Source organism: Apium graveolens, chromosome 2 (assembly GCF_009905375.1).
Source record: "Apium graveolens cultivar Ventura chromosome 2, ASM990537v1, whole genome shotgun sequence".
Classification (NCBI taxonomy): domain Eukaryota; kingdom Viridiplantae; phylum Streptophyta; class Magnoliopsida; order Apiales; family Apiaceae; genus Apium; species Apium graveolens.
Genome location: NC_133648.1, coordinates 289,442,713 through 289,448,396, shown reverse-complemented (window position 1 = coordinate 289,448,396; position 5,684 = coordinate 289,442,713). Strand labels below are relative to the sequence as shown.

At 36.9% G+C, this 5,684-nt stretch overlaps 1 non-coding gene across 1 annotated transcript; it reads left to right on the top strand.

Annotated features, from left to right (window-relative positions):
* The first annotated feature begins 728 nt into the window (after positions 1-728).
* On the top strand, positions 729-835 carry LOC141709583 (small nucleolar RNA R71). Its single transcript, XR_012570150.1, has one exon. It is a non-coding gene; the product is annotated as a small nucleolar RNA R71 (small nucleolar RNA).
* Positions 836-5,684: the final 4,849 nt, after the last annotated feature.

Sequence of the window (5,684 nt, the reverse complement as noted above, 5' to 3'; positions counted from 1 at the left end):
TCCTGCCTGGTACTTCCGTGTCACTGGGAAGAGTGCCAGGTTGACGATTGAGCACTGCATTGGCTAATTGACCGATTTGATTTTCCAAGGTCTTGATAGAAACCGCCTGACTCTTGCACAACAGCTTAAGTTCCTCAAAATCAGCACTAGTAGGTGCAGCTGCACTTCCCTGTTGAGGATATGATTGTCTTGTAGCATACTGCTGTGGTTGCTGGAATCCAGGTGGGTTAAACTGTTTACTCACTCCTTGCTGATATGGTGGCTGAATAGCATTCTGATTATTTCCCCAGCTGAAATTTGGATGATTTCTGTTGTTAGGATGATAGGTCGCTGGCACAGGCTGCTGTTGTCGCTGATAATTATTCACATACTGAACAGATTCATTGACAAGAGAACACTGATCCGTAGCATGAGAACCTGCACAAAGCTCACAAACCATAGCTATTTGATTAACTCCATACGTATCCAAAGAATCAACCTTCATTGATAGCGCTTGGAGCTGGGCTGCAATAGCGGTGGCTGCATCAACTTCCAGAATACCTGCTACCTTGCCTGATGTCATCCTCTGAGTTGGGTTTTGATGCTCATTTGCAGCCATCGTCTCAATAAGATTGTACGCCTCAGTATAGCTTTTAGCCCATAAGGCGCCTCCAGCTGCTGCATCGAGCATGGGCCGAGATTGAGCCCCCAAACCATTATAAAAACCAGTGATTACCATCCAATCCGGCATTCCATGATGTGGACATTTTCTCAACATTTCCTTGTAGCGTTCCCAAGCCTCGCACATAGATTCTGTAGGTTGCTGCGCAAACTGAGTAAGAGCACTCCTCATAGCAGCAGTCTTTGCCATTGGATAAAACTTCACCAGAAACTTTTGTGCAAGATCTTGCCACGTATTGATTGACCCAGCTGGTTCAGAATATAACCAGTCTTTAGCCTTATCCCTCAGTGAGAATGGGAAAAGCCTCAACTTGATAGCCTCATCAGTCACGCCATTATACTTAAAAGTGCTGCAGATCTCGACAAAATTCCTTATGTGCATGTTGGGGTCTTCAGTTGCCGCTCCTCCAAAAGAAATAGAATTCTGCACCATCTGAATAGTGCCCGGCTTGATTTCAAAGGTGTTAGCTTGAATAGCCGGATGAAGGATGCTTGACTGAATGTCATCAATTTTAGGCCGAGAAAAATCCATAAGAGCTGGATCAGCTTGAATAATATGATCTCCCATGTTTACTGGTTCTTTCTGCTCAGTTCCTGAATCCGAATCCTCAAAATCTAACTTCTCCGGTGTATCAAGAACTTCGTCTTTCTCCTCAGCTGTATCTAAGGTCCTCTTGCGAGCACGAGAACGAGTTTGCATAAACGTTTGCTAAAGTACCTGAAACACAACCGAAAAGAGTAATTAACTACTACGTCCTAATCACTGAGTCCTAATGACCAATGATGGTAAGTACATAAACTAAACAAATACGCCGAGTCCCCGGCAGTGGCGCCAAAAACTTGTTAGGGCGAAATCACGCACTAATATTCACGCAAGTATACGCGTTCGCAAGTAATATAGAATACTTTCTAGTTCGTTCCCTCAGAGACTCAGACTAATTTATTGTCTAATTTAACTCACTCACCAATGTATGATTACTTCTCAATGTTAAGATAATAACACTTAAAATTGTTGATTAAATATTAACTATAATTAACTACTTAATTAACCACTTAACTAACACTTCAATTTATCAATAATAAAACACTCATGAGATCACAACTTCATTATTACTTCCTTCTATAGCCATAGTTATTACCTTTAGCATGTGACAGTGATGATATTAATCGAATAACACAAAACTGATAAAAGCCAACTTTCATTGTACTAATACCATTCTACCAAACATCCACAATTAAGATAGAAATTGAATAGTCATCAATTATGTTGAGTTCCTATATGTCTACAGAAATTGACAACACAACGATTTAAGCACAAGTTATTCCTTTTGATTACATAGGGCAAATAAAACTGTTAAAGTTACCCACTAATCATGCACAACGTACATGAACCTATGCTAGCATGGCAAGTTCTAAATCTCAAGATCCACCGTCGCTTCACAAGAGATTAACACCCTATCTTATATGTTCGCGACGCACATAAGACGAATACGCACAACCAATACTAGATATCATGCAATCATCACACACTAAAGTATTAAACAATTAACTAAAGAATTCCATAGTAAATCCGTTGCAACCCCATGATCACGATTAGCCCATAATAGAACTTATCGCCATCATGGGTTCATATGAAATCATGATAAACGAACACAAGAAAATAACAACTAAACTAATTATATTAAAACAGAGTACGTCACAAGAGTAAATAAGTCAAAGCAAGAAAACTAGCATCCAACGTTACAACGAAACAAGAATCACAAGAATATATGCTTCCTCTTCGTTGCTGTGTGCTAAATCGGTCTTCTTCCTTATCTCCTTCGCTTCTTGCAAAACACAATCTAAAACATAACCCCCTCTTAATACTCTGTGAAAAACGTCTCAAATCTACTTATATAATAGTCCCATAAAACTCAGATTACATAGAAGTTGGAAGCCAAACAGAAGTAGAAGTCTAAAACAATATATTATTTTCCCCGACCCTGCGCAGCCGCTCAGCATTTCTGCGCGGGCGCGCAAGGCTGCTGCGCGGCCGCTCAGCATTGCTGCGCGGGCGCGCAGGACCCTACTAGAAAATTTCCAGGTTTGCTCCGTTTCTTCGCCGTAATCTGCCCGTTCTTTTCCTCTCGCAATGGTGAACACATGCCAAGGCTTATTCTTGATGATTCCTCCTCCGAAATGCAACTAATACCCTGAAATGCATAAACACTAGAAAAACGCATCAAATACACAAAATACTTGATTTCAAGACACCAATTTAAGCCATTTTAAGACGTTCTAAGTGGTATAAAATGCCACTTATCAAGCAACAAGCCCACCGAAATAATATGTATAATAATTAACAATATATGAGCATTCTCATAGTACTCATGAAAGTCTTGGTCAAGAAGAATTGAACCAAGTTGATATCTTAACGCGACCAAGTCGCAAAATATTCAGTATATATGTACATATACTTTTCAAAATCTTGGAAGTCCTCTTCCATGCATAATAAACACAGAGTTCCAGTTTATAACTGTATAAAAATATCGTTGCAAGGTGATCTCATATATCTAACCTTGTCTCAATGTTTTTGTGAAAATCTTTGTCATGCATAAGATAATCATTAACCAGATATAAGTTGAAAAGATGAAGTTACAAGATACTCCAATATACTTATATCTTTTCCGAATACTACTTGAACTACCACCATTCAAGGTATAATCAGTTTCAAAAGTTCATCACATAGATGAGACTACAAGAAAAGACTTGGATGGATTCAATTTTGAAATATCATTATAAATAATGAAGTTACGAGATACTTCATTAAGTCCCGATATATATATAAACCTATATATATACATTTCATACACTCCTTGAAAACCTCTGTTATGAAAATTATAAACAGAGTTGTAATATCCAATTAATTTCGAAAGGAGAAAACCTTGGCATAAACCTGATATCTTGCTGATCAGGAAAAGATACCAATAAGTAACCTTTTCTACTAGTAGATGGACGAATTCCCCACTGATCATCACCCTGGCCGTATTAGGACCTATGCTGGACTGCCACTCAGCCACTTACGCATTGATGGACTCCCACTGAGCCACTTAGACTTTTATGGACGCTCACTGAGCCCATGTTGCTTATGCCGACTCAATTAGATTGACTTACTTCCTGAATGTTGGGCAAGTAATCAAGACATTTTCTTAAAACAACAGCCTTGTTGCGAATATAAAATACACCACAGAGCCGGATCCCTCAGGTTTTGAGCGAGTATTTAAATCCCCTTCGAAAGGAAGGTCTTAAATATAAAATGAGTTTTGGGATCCGCTCTAACTTTTAAAAATCATTTTGAAGACTCGAAAATATTTTTAAGAATGATTGGAGTAATGCTGATTTAATGAAATAAATCAGTCCCGATATATTAGAAAATATCTGAATATTATTATTTAAATAATATTCCCATAAGGATAATCTTTATAAAAATAATTTGAAGTACAAGTTTTAAAACTCATACTTGAAATGAATAATAAATAACCAAAGATATACTTATACGAAAGTACGATCTTTATTTGAATAATCGAAAATAAGTTTGATTATCAATACATCATTCTTTAATAAAATAAAGAATATTATTTAATAAATAAGCGGAGTCATAAGTCCTCGAATGAATATTCAGAATAATATTCATTAAATAAAATAAGCGGAGTCATAAGTCCTCGAATGAATATTCAAAATAATATTCATTAAATAAAATAAAGTTATCGAATAAACCTTATTCGATTAATAGTTTTGAAAACTATAACTATATATATATAAATATATATATAATATATTCGGGAACATCGACTCCCGGTTTAGAAAATGTTCACCTTTGGGTCCCCTATACTAAGGGTATACGCAACTACTGCTTATCTCTAACATAGGTATTATGCAGTTTATAAGCAATTGAATCAACAATTAGATATCAAGATTACGAAACAGACATGCATAAAACCATATCAGCATGCCCCAATATATCGCAAGATTTGCTAATAACCATCATGCAACTATCTCAAGATAATGCATATACATATATACATCACAACAACAGTATAACGGGTAGAAAACTTGCCTGAGCGACTGGGGGTGATAAAAGGCCCGGGACGAGTCTGGTGACCTATAAACATCATATAAGTTGGAATTAAACCAAAGTCGCTTAAGAATCTATAATTTAACCAATTAGACCCTAACGTTCGCTTTTGCGCTTAACGATTCACTTAAGTCACTCGAGTACCCTCAGCTCCACCATTTTTAATAAATTAACCATTAAGAATTTTAAGGCTATTCTTTCACGAGTACCCTACCAACTGCCTAATCCACTTTACATAATTGTTTTATACCCCAATTAGTCATTTAAGGGCCTTAACCAAGGTTTCGAAGTAAGGCGAGGGGTAATGGTTCGTTCGCGAAACGTCGTTACTTAAAACGGTCGTTTCTCCTAAACCGTACATCGGATTCAAGCGAACCACATATCAAAACGAAGCTCGTAACATGAACTATCTAATCATGAAAATGGTCAAAACCTAACAGTGAGTTCACGGGTCCTGATATTAAGAACAAAAGCAGTCTAAGGTAAATCGGGCATTACGACGGCTATATTTACGCGATTACCAAATTTTTACAACTCCAAATCAATCCACAATCAATCCCACAATCATTACTACCACCAAAATCCATCCATACTCTACTACAACAGCCCCAACATCTCAAGATTTCCAATTTATACTACTCTCAATCATGAACTAAAAGCTTATACTTATGTTCATTAATCAATAATCAAGATTTACAACTCCAAACTCATTATAAGTCCAACCCAACTCTAAATATACATGGATCATACTTCTCAAGAACTAAACCAAGCATAAAAACTCTAAATATACAAAATTAGGGCTAGGGTATGAGATTATACCTTCCTTGGTGAGTAAAAGTAACTAAGGAGCTTGGAACAACCCTTGGAAATCCTTACTAAAGCTTTATCTAAACAAAAACACAAGATCAAA